Here is an 18,653-nt window from a genome sequence, read left to right as displayed (position 1 = left end):
ACTACCAGATAAATAGATAAATAGGTAGATAGATAGATAGATAGGCCCTGGGAAATTATATGTCAGCCAGAGACCTTGACTGGTTTTAGCTATAGTACTTTTTATACGTTTTACTTTTTCCACTCACCAGAGATTATTCTAATGACCCATCAAATGATTAAAGAAAAAAAAGAAAATAACAATTCATGGTCATGTAGAATTAAAAGTGAAATATATTCACTTTATTTCATTTTGCTTTTTCAATCATAAAAACACCATTTATGGGCCAGAACATTTTTCCCTCCTCTTTAGAGGCTTACAACACTTCTAGAAACTATTATAGGTCTCATCAGCCCTTAGGAGGATTTCTGAGGTTCTACAAGTTGTCTTAGTTTGGGTTATTGGGGAAGCCAACCCTGAGATAAGAATTCCAGTGAAAACATTTTAGTTGGGAGTTCAAAAAACAATGGCAGGGAACTGAGGATTTGAAACAAAGAAGGGAAGCAGTCATTCAAAGATGTTTTATTTAGTCAGCATCCACGGTGGGTAACTGGAACTCAAACCCACGAGGAAACTTTAGGAAATGGCATAAATTATATTGTGTCAGAATTATCCCACTGGATGGAGAAGGTAGATGAACTCTTATATCAACCACTTCCAGTCCATAGTTACGGAATGATCCCAGGGCTGCAAATTTCCAGGCATTTAAGTCCTGCCATGAGCTGATAGTGGCCTCCTGGGGTTGACAAAAGGCGTGAGGCACAGAGAACAAGATAATGGCAGTTGGAAATCAGCGGAAGCACATGGAAATTACGCAGGGAGTTGGGCGTGGCACTGTCAGCCTCTGATGTGGTCTCCCTCTCATCACTCAGATCCATTTGTGCTCCATGTTCAATTCTCTCCACCCTGTTACCACTCCTTCAAGATTCATGGGCAAAAGCCACACTCCTCTCTGATACAATGAGTGGTGAAGTCACCACTGATGCTCAGTATATGCGTCTTCTACCACCCGTGGTTAGAGCCCCTTTTCCTTCAAACAGTGATGATCCTGGTCTATGTTGCTTGTCAGTGGGTTAGCCTCAGTGCTGTGCTGGTAGTAGCTTGACCACTGGCTCCCCCGAGTACACTTCCAACCTGAATATTCGTTGACATATCTCTTCATGGTGTGCAAACAAATAAGAGCAAAGCGAAACTGCCAAGACGTTTGTCAAAACAGCACTAACTTTCCTTGACATAAGCCAATTCTTATCTCAGGTAATAGTCTTTGAAGCTGGAAATAGATTTTCTCCATTATTTGTGTTACTCACCACGTAACAGCTACAGGCCTGACACATTCTGAAGTCTCATCTCCACTATTAACATCTTCTCTATTACTTTTTAAAAGCTAGACCGTGGACCAGCCCATTTTTTTCTGTAAAGGAACAGAGAGTAACACTTTAAGCTTTGTGGGCACATACAATTCCTGTCACATATTTTTTCTTTTTTTGTTTGTTTTTAATAACCCTTTAAAATATAAACAACAATCTTAGCTTATAGTCTGTTATTTCATTTCAATTCATTTTGTTTGGCCACACCGTTTGGCTCGTGGGATCTTAGTTCCCCTACCAGGGATTGAACTCGCACCCTCAGCAGTGAAAGCACGGAGTCCTAGCCACTGGACCTCCAGGGAATTCCCAGCTTATAGTCTTTAGAAGAAAAAGGCCAGGGGCTAGTTTATGCCTCTAGGCTATAGATTGTTGGCCTCTGTTCTGCACAATCAACAAAACAATAAACCAACCCTTGATTTGTAGCATTTCTAAATTTCCATGGTATAAAATTCCCGTCATGACCAATTTCAAGCTATCCACGTAAAGTTAGGGATTGAGTTGGAGAGAGATGTGCAGTAGCACACCAGTATATACGATTTCCAAATATATAATAAATAGTAGATCTCAGAAGCATAAATATCAATAATAACAAAACATAGTAAATTAATTAGGAAGTTAAGAGTTTTGAATTACCTTCGGTCTTTATATAATTTATTTAATTACAAGTTTATATAGTTTAACTTTTTAACTATGGCTGTATTTAACAAACGGCTCACAAATTTCTAATATTGTATCCACCGCCTTTTATAAACTGGTCTGAGTAGCTCCAGCACATTCCTGGGAAACCCAGACCTTCATCCCAAGGAGTCTGAGTCCTCGGTTATGTAGCTGCAAATTCCCATTTATGGTTATCTGCTGATATGAAAGCACCAATCACTTTCCCCATGAATTCAAATTCCAAATTCCATTTCCAAATTTTCTCTTCCCTCTCCTATCATATAATAACAACCTATGTCCTTATCATAAACCTTATCAATTACCCAGACAGTAGAGTAACTCCTTCCTTTGCCTATTGGCTTATTGGTGCAAGAACCCCAACATTGCTAGGCAGCAGCCATACTTTTAGATTTAGTAGAATCCTTTCTGTGCCCACTATAAAACCGTCTCTCCCATTGCAAACAGGACTTCTAGACCAGTTATGATTAAAGTTAAGGTGATGGGAAGAACAAATTCCCCAGGTGAACCACTGGGATTAGTGGTGAGACAAGTTACTTCACCTCCACTTCTTGGTTTTCAGACATGTATTCTACTGTTGAGGATATGTATGACGGTTCAAGTGTATACTGTATATTGTAGGACAGCACATCCGTCCCACAGGAGATTAACTTTTATCCTTAGGGAGGTATCTTAGTCTGCTCAGGCTGCTATAACAAAATACTATATATACCCAGTCTATAGCTGGGTAACCTAAACATCAGACATTTATTTCTCATAGTTCTAGAGGCTGGGAAGTCCAAGTTCTAGAGGCAGGATCCCAAGATGATAAATCAGACACTCAAGTAAGCCCTCAGATAATTTTCTTACTGATGTATTATAAGCAAGAGAGGCACACTTGCGGTCAGAATATGTCTCAATTCCAATAAATACATATGCCTTCAAACTCCCTGGTGGAAGGACTATGACATAATCAACCTGTTATCACCTAGCAGGCTCGTACAATATCACAGGCTCAGTCTCTAAATGTTTCCTATAGTTTGGGCATCAAGTAGCTCCTGTAGCTAGATATGCTTTTGTGAGAGGAAACTCAATGTTTGGATCCATGAATAATCACTTCCTTTCCCAACGCGATGGCTAATCTATTCATAAGTCATTGTGCCATCACTGGAGTATTAGCGTTAGATGAGGCCATGTATGCAAAAGCCTTGGAAATATCTGGGAATTCTGTTTCCCTCAGTGAATGATTCTCTCTGATAAATGGCTATATGTTCCTTTAGGTGAAAGATTGGGCAAATTTCTGCTCTGTTCTCTTCCTATCATATTACAGGGGTTCTTCTTCAAGTTGACCTTGGCTCCACTTGGCTTCAGCTTAGGTTTGAAGAGCTCAGGGTCTGAAACTGGTTCGGGTCTGGAAACAGGCTAAGATGTACTGATTTCCTATTTGGTTGACATTGATTGTAGTTATGTAGGTCAATCAGTATCCTTGTTGACTGCCCATGTCTCTTGACCTTAGGAACACTGTGTTATATTAGCCACAGCCACAGATTCCTGGGAGCCATTATTTTCCATCTACTTTCCATCTTTCCACCTACTTACAGCAATATGTCCACCTTCCTTCTAAAAGTAAAATGCTAACCACCTGGCCTCTTCTATTGCAGAATCCTATTAGCCCCATTAATTCTAGGGAGATATGTTCTATAACAACACCCCTACCATCAATTCTGGCTTCTCAGTGATGCCCATGCCCCCATAACATAGCCGTTATTATTTGTTTTATTGAAGAGAATGTCTCTAATGCTTCCTGGACAACATAGTTAGAGATCTGTTCTCTGGGCTTATGTGATGTATTCATATTGACATCCTCATTTCATTGAGGTTTTTGATCCATTTTCAATACTCTGCCACCTCAATTTTATCATTATCTCATGAATTGTAAGCCATTGATTTTTCCATGCTCCAAGTAGCATATCCAGCTGTGTATTGGTACTGGCTCCAGGTATATTTATCAATGTATAAAATACTGAGTCACATGAGAGTATGCTTCATCAAGAAATTCTCTAACCTTTCCCTTTGTTAGAGCCTTGGATGAGTAATCCCTGAAGAGTCTTGTGAGTACTTTCAAATATCCAATCCCATATATTTGATGCAAAAGAATACAGTTAAGGTGAGAAGACAACTTCCAGAAAGAAAAAATAATAGTAATGCATATATTCAACAAAAGACTCATTCAGAATATATAAATCAACAGGGAAAAAAAAGCAGACCCCTAAAATAGAAAAATGGGCAAAGGACTTAGGAATTCCTCTTCGTTGATTTCACAGTGGCTAATCACAATTTGTAAAGAGGTGATCCAATTCATTAGACATTAGAAGAAATTCAAAATAAAATAAAAATACATGGAAGTTCAAAATAAAATAAAAATACACCAAAATTGCTTAAATGAAAATTTCAGAGAAGACCAAGTATATACCAAAGATGTGGGGCACCCAGGACTGTCACCACTGGTGGAAATAACACTGGTTAAAACCAAAATCTCCTTATCTATCATTACATCCCCCTCATCTAGCTCCCTGAAAATCCATTCCTAGGCATGTTCTGTTGGCTCAGGAGACTTACCTGGGATGTGAATTAAACGTTCTCTTCTATTGCTCTCATAATCAGTCATGGAACTGGTTTTCAGGACAATCTGTCTTCCAGTTGCGGGCGATGAGTCTTTTTATATGTTATCATCAAGGCCTTGTGAGATTCACACGATGCCCTGAGAAGACTGTTGGGTGACTTAGACCTGTAATTTCCTTTTTTCAGTGCATTAGTGATACTTAGCAACAACCAGCCAAAAACTACATGTTCTGATAATTACCACTGCCAGCATATTCCTTAAATGCTAGATATTTCCTGTATCTGTTACATCTACTAATAAGTTGTTTAAATTTTTACCATATCATCATATTGCACAACACTGGAGATTCTTATCAACTGTAACGTTATAGAGATTCTATGATTTATATTCTATAAATATCACATATTCTATGATATTTATAAACAGTATTATCCTTTTTGTCATTAGGCCGGTAAATTATTCAGTCTTACACAATGATATGTGTAAGCAATTTATTTGGCAGGTGCAAGAAACATAAGTTGTGCAATGGGGAATTGATAAAGGAATAAAAAACAACCAGTTAGAGCCATTAAAGTGTTCATTATTAAGCCAGCTGACTATAAGTGACTGAGTTTATTCCTGTAGGAGACACTGGCAGACAGTTTGAAGCACGTGGTTCTAAATTATTATGTATATAGCTTTGGCTATCAGGGGTCGTTAATACCTAGCGCTTTAAGCTTGCCGTGTGGACAAAATCAACGTGGCTTTTCATAGTGTTGGAGAATAAAGCAGGCACAGACATCAGATTCTGACAATTGAATGCTCTTACATCTAATTCTAAATAAATTCTTGTGAATTTGTCCACTGCTACTTATAAATGGACTTGCATGGAAAAGTATTTTTGTTTATAAAAAGTGCCATATAAGATATATTTTCTCTTTAAAACATCTATCCTTAAAATTTGTTTCCTGTTGAATATAAGTCATAGATAAATAGATGAATAGATATATTGATCTGTCTCATGGCTTTCATAAGGAATATATACATATGTAATCTCAGAAAACAATATTAATTTCAACAGTCATTTTTATAAAGGGATATAGATATTTACCTATAAAATTATAGAATTATTATACTTATAACTATGAAATAAAGACTGTTGAATATGATTTCTGAGATTTCTTTTATAAGGCTTTAGAATACACAGACACAAATACACATTTAGGGATATTTTGCTCTAATCTTTATTTTTACTGTGGTGAAGTAAAATTAGAATAAACATTTATTCTCATTTAAAAAAATCAGATGCATAAGGAGACTGTCACAACTAAACATAAAGTTAATTTTCTCAAGATTTCTCAGAACTAACTGAAAAGAAAGAATTAAAACTTTTCTAACCCTTGCCATGTGTCAGAAGTCTTCTAATACACTATGACATTTAAAAACACAGTTTTTAAATCCTGGGCACTTTTTTCTTTTTTTCCAAATTTCAGTTCTTTAAGATATACTATCTGGAGGCGTTTTGAAGATAAACATGCAGCTAATTGAATGATTATGACTCCTTTTAACACAGTGGAAACATCCTTTAGGGATTTTATCCTAAAATGCCTTCTTTATTGATATCCTCAAGCATTTCTGTTCTTGTAAGGTTTAGATTCTTGTAAAAAAATGAAGAAATGCTGTACTTTGAACTTTAGATTATTCCAATATTATCACAGAGAAGTATCATTTTTAGAAGCTTTAGTACTTTTTAAAGACAAAAGTGACCTTGGAACAAATCTTATAAATTTTCACATCCCTACTGTTCATGTTCATCTACCAGGGTTAGCTTCCAAGCAACTCATACAAAAAGAAGTAAATGTGATATGCTACTTTGATATCTTCTACTATAGAGGATTTATATTGCAACTGAATAAAGAAAAATAATTTGTTTGATTCCATTTCTGTATATTGCTTATCATTACATACTTCATTACTTCCCAACAATGTATGCATGTTTCCTGACAATACAATTACTGGCTTTCTACTTGAAACTTCTGGAGAGTGGAGAATACAAAGTTAAAGGAAAATGAAACAAACATACAAGTAACTACTTTTAAAACTGAGAGATTTCTGTAGAAAAGAAACATTTTGAATCTATAAAGGGAGCACTTGCTATACATTCTAGAGTTAAAGTAATATTGGAGAATTTAATTTTTTCCTTATATAAGGAGTCAAATTTTTATTTATTGTTGAGTTTCCTTGGATAATTATATATTTATATATAATTGCGTATGTATAGTATATAAAACAATTCACTATTGTCATCTTGTAAAGATACTGATTCACTAATCAGATGGCTCTGCTCAGACCCATGTCTTTTTTGACGTCGAGCATGAAGGATCTGACTAGAAAGCACTCATATGAGGTTTGAAAGCGGAAGGAAGGGGAAATCCTACTGGCTGTGGTCAGTTCCAGCGGTGTCCACGATAGCGGCCCCGGTATCGATTTTCAAAAGGCCACAGCAATGTTGCCAACAGTGGCAGTGGCTCAAACAGCAATCATTTTAATTTTATGGATGTAAGCTAGGGGAAGTAGCAGCTTCTTATATTCTGGATAATATCACGTCCCTACTTTTGCCCTTTTGTAACCATTTTGTAATGAAATTCCCTTCGTCTTCCTTGACACTGACTGATACAGGGAGGTTGGGAAAAAAATTTTTTTTTTTAAGTATGGTTGATTTACAATGTTGTATCAAACTCTTGCTGTACAGCAAAGCGACTTAGTTGTACATATATATACATTCTTTTTAAATATTCTTTTCCATTATGGTTTATCCCAGGATGTTGAATATAGTTCCCTGTGCTGTACATTAGGACCTTGTTGTTTATCCATTCTAAATGTAATAGTTTGCATCTACCAACCCCAAACTTCCAGTCCATCCTTCTCGCTCCCTTCTCCCCCTTAGCAACCATGACTGTTAATGTTTGATTTTTGTTTTTTAAATAAAATCTCCTTCCTTCTTTCCTTCCTTGCTTCCTTCCTCCCTTCCTTCTACATCTGCTGAGGAATATACATACGCACACACATGCTAGGAAACATACGAGCTTTCAAAGAAAAAAAATGAACACGATGCTGTGCATTTTTCCAAGTGCATAGTCCATGTTGAGAAACAGTCCCTAATACAAGTGATTTTTACACAGTTGGGTAGCAAATATCATAGTAGATATATGTGTACAAAGTGTCAAATGAAAAATAAGGGAACAGATTTATGGGTGAGTGCTCAGAAATAAATCTGGAAGAACAAGTTCAAGTAACAATTAATTAGGCAGTATGCTACTGTTATGTTGTTTTGAAGATTTCTGTTCTGCCTAGCAACACAGAAGGACAGGGCATGAAAGAAAAATTCTTGTGAGGGTTCACCTTCATGAAATTAACACCAGAGTCACTCATCTCTATCTTTATGACGAGTTGTGATTGATCGTTGGCATTCTCTAGATATTCTTACTGCCTATTGCCTTCAGTTTTTCCAACAGTTATTTAAATAAAATTTCTGTATGAATACATTTTTTACAATAGCATTATATACAACACATATATTATATATAAATCTATATATAAATATATGTTTATGTAGTTATGTAGTACATATACATATAATGTGATATATATGTCTGTATGTGTGTATATATATATCACATTTTCTTCCCTTTAAAGGTATGTCCTTTTCTGCGCATATTATTGAGATGAAACTTTAAAAATATATTTTTAACATACCTCCTTCAGAATTATTTTACTCAGAACAAAACTTTAAAATAATTATTTTTTTCTTCTAATATTTTCATTTTAGACAAATTTTTAAAAACTATCTTTCATCTTAGTTTCCCTTTTAATAAAAGTAATCTACTTTATTTTTTAGGTCAGTTTTAGTTAACAGAAAATGTAGTATTTAGGTCAGAAAGAATATTATCCTAAGTTTTGGCCCTCATAATGGCTCAAATCCATTGGGCTATTGCTGTTTTCAAGTCCACTATACAACGCAGAGCGGTGTCTCTCAGGCTTGGCGGTGTTGACCTTTTAGACAGGATCCTTCTTTGTTTTAGGAAGCCATCCTGCATTATAGAATGTTTAACAGCATTTCTGGACTCCACCAACTAGATGCAAGTAAGGTACCACCTCCATGACAGTAAAATACGTCTTCAGACATTGTCAAATATCCCCTGGGAAACAAAACTACCCCTGGTTGAGAATGACTGATTTAGAAAATTGCAGCAACTTTCAACAGTTTTTGATGAATTCTAAAGCTATAGATTATATACCAGGAAATTCTGGTTTAAATAAATATAAATACATACATTATTTCTCAAACATATTACCCTCAAGTAAAATATTATTAGTACAAATTATATTTACTGTATAAACAAAGTAGTTTTGTCTTTGGATAATATATTGTTGCTTCTAGAAAAATGTTCATTCTATTGTTTATGTGTCAATTTGTTTCAAATTCATTAAGATATTCTTTCAAAGAAGAAATAAAATGCCTGGGATCTCCAGTTTGACATCCAAAATTATTTTTTAAGTGTTTGTCTCTAATTGGAACTTACAATAAACCTCAAGCTGTTTTAATAACTGATTGATAAACTCATGTACAGTTAAAATACACATCAAATTCTAATGGTTCTCTGGCTTTATGTAATTTGGTCAATCAAAATGATATAGCAAGCAATTTAACAAAACTCCAGTAAGATAATCTTGCTTGCTCTGCTTTCTCAAATCTTTTTTACTGGATTTAACATTTCTACAGCAATAAACCTCCTCCTCCTACAAGCATGCATACGTCAATGAATAAGTAGACCAAAAATATTCAAAATCATAAGTCATGTACATAATAGATTAAAGGATTCAAATAAATGGATATAGATTAGAAGTGATAAGAATTCTACACCTTTAAACCTAGACGACCACTTCTACAACTGCTACTAGAGAAAATCCTAGGAGTAATATGTATACAGAGGAAAAAGTTAAGCAATCATACTGCAAAATGAGCCTCAATTATACTCTCAAACTTAAATGTTGAATCTTAATAAGCAGGGCTGAATGAATGAAAAACCACTGCCTAGGCTAGAGCTTCGCCTTGTTTCTGGAACCAAAATAAAATCCACCAGTACCCGTCCCTGCTTCTTGGTTGTTTTTGTTGTGCTATTTCGTCAGACAGAAAGATCAGGAAAAAACCAAAATTCCAGCCAAAGATAAGTAAGAATATATAAAAATTCAAGATTGATTTTAAACTGCCTTCCCAACACACTAAAAATTCAGTCCTTAAGAAATGTGTCATTATCATTATAACATGTTCCTGATCTTGTCTAGGACCAGTTTTTTTCTTTTTTAAAATTTAAAGTCCATTTAGTCTCATATTAGTGTAGTCATTGCAGTTTTCTTATGGTTGCTACCTGCACGATATGTCCTTTTCCACCCTGGTAACATAAAGTTTGCTTGATTAAATTTTTGCTAAGGAGTTAGAGAAAAATTTTAAAAGAGAGAGACCTGAATTTGAGAAAAGAATAATGCCCTCAGAGATCTAGAGCAGATTAAGTTGCAAAAAGATGCCAGAGATTACAGGTAAGAGGATTACTTTGGAGAGCAAATAGGTGTTAAAAAAAATAAGGCTTTCTGTCCTGAAGGATAGGAGGTGGTCCCTCAGTGGGCCATAAGTGTAATCTTCTAGCTTACTTAAGAAGAGCCAAAAATGTCCAGGGTGTGATGTGACCAAAGAAGAAGCCATCCTGATCTGTTCAATCACATTTCCTGTTTGAAGGGCAGTTCGTACACTGGGGAGAGGCACAAATAACGAGAGTGTGTGCTTGGCTGAGCATGGCCGAGACAAAGGCAGCTCTTTCACCAGTGCAGAACTGAGACTGGGCAGTCAGGTTCTGTGGGGATTCAGAGTGCATCAGAGGCAGTGCCTTTTCTTGTGTCTTAGATTCACAGTTGAAACTCATGACCTAGATTCCCTGGAGAAGCTGTGATTTCAGTCCAGCTCTTCAAAAGACTCCACCGAGTAGATGAGAGACTTTAGATCCCTCTCAGGACTTCCACTTGGCTTGTGTTATTAATACAGTTGCTTCTGATCAGCGCCTTGGGTAAGGATTAGGCAGCTCTGTCGTTTCTCTTCATCTGTCCTTTCTGTATGAGTACTGGTCTTGAAAACAGCACTATTGGCACCTGGTGTGATTTTCTCTTCCTTAAGATGCAAGTGGCTCAGTTGTTTGGCTGGGGATCTCTGCTCATCCATCTCCAGTGCTCAGAAGTAGATGGCCTTGGTTGCGGGGTTGTGGATGGGACCTTGCCCTCGGTGAACCTGACACCCAATACTGCAAGATTACGGGCTCCAGGAGTCGATGGAAAGCCCTAATGAAGTAACTTTCAACATTAAAATTTTAATAATGCTTGTTATTTCTACTTGTAAGTTAATAGACTTTTTTTTTTTTTGACTGACTGTAAAAAGCTTCTCTCTGAGGTTTTCAAAGGAAAAAACTGCTAAAAAGTAGTCCCTGTAGGGGACATGTTTTCTAGTTAGGGTCCTGCCTCTTCTCATCTACCTCCCAGGGCCACCTTAGCATCCCTAAGCGAGTAATTAGCACTCTCCCTGCTGACTTGGAATAATGGAAATCTCAACTAAAAAATAAAAATTTGAGAACAGATCATATTAGTTTCTAACCTCTCTTTTGAAAAGCTTTATTCTTTAATTTGCACTAGCCTATGAAAAAATTTATCAGTCTCATTTTCAGTGTGCACACATCAATACACAACAGGACCAAAAGAATTAACCTCATAATTATTTTCATTTGAATAGGTGGCATTTGTTGCACAATTTAGCACACTCTGGAACTTTCATGCTTTAACTTAAATACTTGTGTAAATAATAATTAAATATAATACATGTCATACTTGATTCTGTAATTATATAAAATCTGTATCAGGTTTTCATTTCAAAGTATCTTGCATACACTTGAAAACATCACATTTATTTCATATATTACATATAAACCCAGAAAGATATAAAATTGCCTTATATTATGAGACCAAAATTGTTTTAAAAACTATTTATTTACATGAAATGTATTAACATGTTAGTATACTTTCATTAACTGAATAGGACAGTACTGAGCATATCATTTACTCCTTCAATTAAAATTTTTTTTCCAAGCACTGATCTTGTACAGAAATTTATGCTGGGAGAATAACAAAATTGATCATTTGATTGTCAGTCAGTACTCTGTTCATCATCTTTCATTGAAATGTCATAGAACATATTTGTATATCTGTTTATTTTTCTAACATTTAATTAATCATTACTGTTTACTTACATATTTATTGCAATATGACATACAGTTAATGTTTTTATAAAGTATATACCCAAATATATGTTAGGATTTTGATTGTTGTGACATGTAATTATATAGTTTTTAAAATTTAGTCTTTTCTTCAGCCAGTGTAAATGCTAATTTTGTTTCAGTAAAAACCTTAAAGCATGTAGTCTTCATAACAACTAATGAGACACATATTATTATTATCTTCATCCTACAGATGTGGAAATTGATAAACTGATGAACACAAATGCAAAAATATTTATCAAAATATTAGAAAACCAAATTCAATAATACATTAGAAGGATCAAACACCACATTCATATGAGATTCATTCCAGGGATGTAATGATGGTTTAGCATTCACAAATCAATCAATCAATCAAGTGATACACCACATTAACAAAATGGAAGACAAAAGCCATACAATCAGCTCAATAGAAGCAGAAAAAGCATTTGACAAAACACAACATTCATGTATGATAAAAACTCTCAATAAAATGGGTATAGAAGTAACATACCTCAACATCATAGAGGCCATATATGATAAACTCACAGGTAACATAACACTCAACAGTGAGAAGCTGAAGCTTTTTTTCTAAGATAAGGAACAAGACTAGGATGTCTACTCATGGCAGTTTTCTAAGTACTAGCCATAGCAACTAGGCAAGAAAAAGCAATAAAAGGCACCCAAATTGTAAAAGAAGTAAGACAGTCACTATTTGCAGATGAGATTATACTATATATAGAAAGCCCTAAAGACGCCACCAAAAAACTATTAGAACTAATAAATAAATTCAGTAAAATTACAGGATGCAAAATTAATATACAGACATCTGTTATGTTTCTATACACTAAGAATGAACTATCAGAAAGAGAAATTAAGAAAATAACCCCATTTACAATGACATTAAAAAGAAGAAAATACCTAGGAATAAATCTAACCAAGAGAGTAAAAGACCTGTACTCTAAAAACTATAAGACATTGATAAAAGAAATTGAAGATGACACAAATAAATGGATAGGTATACTATGCTCATAAATTGGAAAAAAATTAATACTTTTAAAATGTAATACTACCAAAAGAAATCTACAGATTTAGTGGAATTCCTATCACAATACTCATGGCATTTTTCACAGAACTATAACAATAATCTCAAAATGTGTATGGTGCCACAAAAGACCCCAAATAACCAAAGTAATCTAGAGAAACAACAAAGCTGGAGGTTTCATGCTCCCTGATTTGAAGCTATACTAAGAGCTATAGTAATTAATACAGTATGGTTCTGGCACAAACATAGACACGTAGATCAATGGATCAGAATAGAGAGACCAGAAATAAATTCATGCTGATAAGCTCAATTAATTTATGACAAAGGAGGCAAGAATATACAATGGGAAAAAGACAGTCTCTTCAATAAATGGTGTTGAGAAAACTGGATAGCTACATGCAAAAACAATCAAACTGGACGACTATCTTACACCATATACAAAAATTAAATCAAAATAGATTAAAAATTTGAATGCAAGACATGAATTGATAAAACTCAGTAGAAAACACAGAGGGTAATTTCCTTGACATTAGTATCAACAATATTGTTAGGATCTGATTCTACCAGCAAGTGCAACAAAGGCAAAAATAAACAAATGGGACAACATCAAACTAAATGCTGTGCAAGAAGAACAAAATCATCAACAAAATGAAAAGGCAACTCACTGAATGGGATAAGATATTTGCAAATCATATAATAAAAGGTTAATATCCAGAATATATAAAGAATGCATATATTAATAAAACAAGCAATGCAATTAAAAAATGAGTACACCTGTCAGAATGGCTATTATGGAAAAGACAAAGAAAAAAAAAAAAAGATTTGGCAAGGATGTGGAGAAAAGGAACCCTCATTCATGGTTAGTGAAAATGTAAATTGGTATAGTCAGAATGGAAAAAAGTATGGAGCCTACTAAAATGTTAAAAATAGAACTACCATATGATCCAGCAATTTCATTTCTGGCTGTTTATCCAAAGAAAATGAAAACACTAATTCAGAAAGATTTATGCACCCCTATGATCATAGCAGCATTATTTACAATAGCTAAAATATGAAAGCAACCTAAGTGGCCATCAGTAGATGAATGAATAAAGAAGATGTGATACATATATAACACGTGTGTGTATATATATATATATATATATATATATATATATATACACACGTGTAATGTTACTCAGCCATAAAAAAGAGAAAAAGAGTGAATTCTTGCCATTTGAAACAACGTGGATCGATCTTGAGGGTATTATACTAAGTGAAATAAGTCAGAGAAGACAAATGCTATATGATTTCACCTTTAGAATCTAGAAAACAAAACCAAACCATATTTGTAGATACAGAGAATAGACTGGTGATTGCCAGAGAGTCAGGTTTTGGGGTGGGCAAAATGGATGGGGGTTTTAGAAGGTACAAACTTCCAGTTACAAAGTGAATAGGTCATGGGGATATAATGCACATCATGGGAAATATAGTCAACAATATGGTACTAACTTTGTATGGTGACAGATGGTAACTAAACTTACTGTGGTGATCATTTTATAATGTATATAGAGATTGAATCACTATGTTGCACACCTGAAACTAATATAATACTGTATGTCAATTATACTTCAATAAAAAAAGAAAAAGAAAACACATCATATTAAAATGTTAAGATGTAAATAAATGGTTCAATTTGAAAAAAAAAAAAGAGCTAGGAAAGTAATGAATGTAGGTGACACTCTTTTAGATACAATAAAAAGCAAAGTAAAAGTCCTGAATGTGGAAAAAAACCACTATTCCTTAAGTATACCTAATAAGTAATGTAAGAATTACTTTATGCCAATTTCAGACATACAGATCTTGTAAGCTACTTTGAGATGATTTGGTTTTAGCTTCACAAGCAATGGAGGTTAAAGGGAGGAGACATTTTCTGCTGTCTGGCAGTAGAAAAGGAAATGTGACATAATTACATTTAATTAAAAAAACAAAATGACTGTGAACAAGGGGCATGTTTGGTAAAATATATCTCAGGTATCCAGGTGTGAGAAGATGGTGGATTTGATCATGGAAATTGCAGTCGAAAAAAGAGACAAAATAAATGGATGCAAGACATATTGCTGAGATGAAATTTAAGGATTGATTATGATGAGTTGGGTGCAGGGGGTAAGGGGGGAGCAGCGAAGGTGGGAAACTTGGCAGTGAAAGAACAAAGCAGGGGGAACAACTTGGGATAGTTCGGGAAGTAGTCTATTAAAAAGTTTAACTTTATGTTCAACTTGCAGTATCTAGGTTATATTTAACTGAAGACATTGAGTATGTAGTTTGGTGTATGAGTGTCTCTCCCTGCATGCATATGTACTACACGTAAGGTATTCGACAGTATAGACTATTTTCTGTGAGCTATTGTTATGGTGAAAATTTTAAATAGACATTAAGAACTCATTCTCTGGTTCATTTAGACCTGAGTTCTAATCACAGTAAGTTACTTTGGCAAGTTACTCAAATTCTCATCTATATGATTCTGTTATGTCACAAGTACTTTATAGGATTAAAGGGAGAACTGAAATAGATGCTCTATGTGAAGTGGTTACAGGATTTGGCATGCATTTTACAGTGAATGACAGTGTTACTAATGAGGTCCCAGGAGAGAAACCTGAAGAAAACCAGAATTTGGGAGATGAGAAGAGAAAAATAAAATTCAGAATAAATTAATGTGTATTCCGATATGCATAAGGAAATCCAGAATCTTCACAGATGAGAGATGAAAGTGTTTAATGAGGAAGGGAAGAGTCATTAGTGTCAAAGGTGACTGAGATGACGAGAAAGATAAGGTTTGAAAAATGTTCATTGGGCTTAAGCACGGATGTTGATAATTTGGGGGAGAACAGTAAAAGAAATTTTAAAAGAGGTACAAAACGCTTTCCGAATAATAACACAGTACTTAAAAGCCATGCTCTCTGTTATTTCAGAAACCACGGTTTTTGTCAAGTAGACTATCTTTAATTACAGTGGAGAGTGAGCACTTGAAACACGATTGCAGCCATGTCCAAGAGCAAGTGCAACAACTATTTTATTCACAAAAGCATTAAAATGCTAATGTTTCATCCTTATTATAAATCTTCTTAATGAAAACCTGAAAATAACAAGACTTCATTCCAATGATAATGACTGAACCTAGAATGAGACACAGTGATAGCACATTTCCAATTCATGTTTCTACAAATTAATATTACACTTCTGCAGCCCTCTGCGGGAATTGAGTGCCTTAATTTAATAGACTTCATTGGAACGTGTTGTACGTTTTCAGAACTTCAGGTAACGATTTCACTATCTTTAAACACTATTGTCAAAATACAGAACATTTGTAGAAAGTCAATTTATTAGATTAATTTTCCAGTGCTTCTGTAAGGTGAGAGATAGGCATTCTTGGAGACGGAGATTATAATTTATGTACTGAATTTTCACAGCTTTATTCGTCTTGGTATGTTTCTCTTTGCTTCCTCAAATTGTTATTTGCTCCTCACCCAAAGCTGTCATCTCTAGCAGAATATCATATATCATATCATATCTAGTGATTCTTCCTCACTAGAAATTTAAATTCTAGATGAAAATCTGTCCCTGTTTTACAGTCTTCTGGCCGACTATGTTTCAGATATTTCTGTGGATCAGAGTCTGGGACTTTTCTTGTGAGGATCGTTCAGTATAAAGTTTTTCAAAAAATATGTGGCTGACTTTCTTCTGAGCACATCCAGATACCTACCATTCAAGTGAGGTGCCCATTGTGGATGGGATGGGAGGGAAATCTTCACAAAGAGAAAGAAAATAAACCATAACTGGCTATAATTTTAAAAATCTTGTTCATATGTAAGTTTACAACAATTACAGTCATGGGAAAAGAAGAGACTTCGTATTTCTAAGAAATTTCAAAAGAATTTTGTATTTAGAAAATAAAAAGAAATATGTCAAAAGTACTCAGAGAACCATAAATTTGAGTATGTATACTACACATCAGAACAGATTCTTTGCCTATTTTTTAGAATTAGGTTGTCTTTTGATTACTGAGTTGTAAAAATTCTTTATATATTTTTAATACAAGACCCTTATCGATATATGATTTGCAAGTACTTTCTTCCATTCTGCAGGTTATCTTTTTACTTTCTTGATTGTATTGTTGTATAAAACTTTTTAGTTTCGATGAGGTTCGAGTTATCCACTTTTTATTTTGTCTCTTATGATTTAATTGTCACATCTAAGAAATTATTGCCTAATCTAAGATCAGGAAGGTTTTCTACTATATTCTTACTTAGGAGTTATATGATTTTAGCTCATGTATTTAGCTCCATAATTCATTTTTTGGTTAATTTTTGTGTATGGTGCATAGCAAAGGTCCAACTTTATTCTTTTGCATGATGATACACACATATCCCAGAACCATTTGTTAAAAAGATTCTCCTTTCCCCATTGACTTGTTTCGGCAGCCTTGTCAAATAGAAAGTGACCATAAATGTAAGGGTTTATTCTGGACTCTTAATTCATCTTTATCTCTATCTTTATGCCAGAACTACATTGTCTTGATTACTGTAGCTTTATAGTAAATTTTGAAATTTTTGTAGTAAATTTTTATTGTAAATTTTGAAATTAGGAAAATTCTCTATTTGGTTTTCGTTTTCAAGATGATTTTGGCTATTCTGGGTCTCTTCCGTTTCCCTGTCAATTTTAAGATTTGATTGTCAATTTCTGCAAAAATCCAGCTGTGATTCTGATAGCAGTCAAAGCTCACTTTTGAAGTATCTTCACAGTATCCTAACTTATTTTTGAAGTACTATTACAGTAACCAAAATATTTATTAATAACCATGTTATTAAATTTGCATACATTAACCAGGCATATGTTATTCTTAAAGTCAAGATGGAAAAGCACTACTTCCACTTGAAACATATCAGAAAATCTAATGGCCAGGTAATAAAATTTAATATTTTCAGATCTCCAGGTGGACAAGTCCTGATTTGCTTAAATGTAGATGAATAGAAATGTTAATCAATCTTTATTTTAAAGTAATAAGAGGAGTGCTTCCATCCAATTTTAATATGAAAACATCAGAAAGTTCCTCATCAGTGTTAGGGAAGCCTGGTGTTATACTTGTGAAATCAGTTATTTTATTTCTGTTGTGAGAGATCTAAGAGGAGAAATGATTGTACTGAACTGAGATGAGTTTACTGGTCAAACATAGGAACCCAAAGTCTATGGATATTTAAGTCATATTTGGATCCATGTGCTCTTCTCTCTGTTCTTTAGGATATTCCATTTACAAATTCAGCACACACATCTGCGTTTTCAGCTGTGGTTAAATCAGTGATTCTCCTCTTACATTCCCTGGTCAGGACCAGCAGTGTTAGAACCTAACGTGAAACAAAACGCAAATTCTTGGGCCCCAGCCCAGGCCTACAAAATTAGAAACTCTGGTGGGTGGTATCCTTCAATCTGTGTATGAACAAGACCTGCTGGTGGAAGAGTTTGACTCCAGTGGGGGCTAAAATTTGATAACCTCTCGATTTGAAAAATGGATAATCTAAATTCACTATATCTGATGTAACACACTTTGCTTCCTTTTCTCATTTCCACCCCTGGGTTCTGTGTTTATAAAGTCATTTTCTTCTTCTGGTTAGCACCTA

This window comes from Kogia breviceps, chromosome 1 (assembly GCF_026419965.1).
Source record: "Kogia breviceps isolate mKogBre1 chromosome 1, mKogBre1 haplotype 1, whole genome shotgun sequence".
NCBI lineage: Eukaryota > Metazoa > Chordata > Mammalia > Artiodactyla > Physeteridae > Kogia > Kogia breviceps.
The sequence above is the reverse complement of the archived record's forward strand: the minus strand, read 5'-3'. Positions refer to the sequence as shown.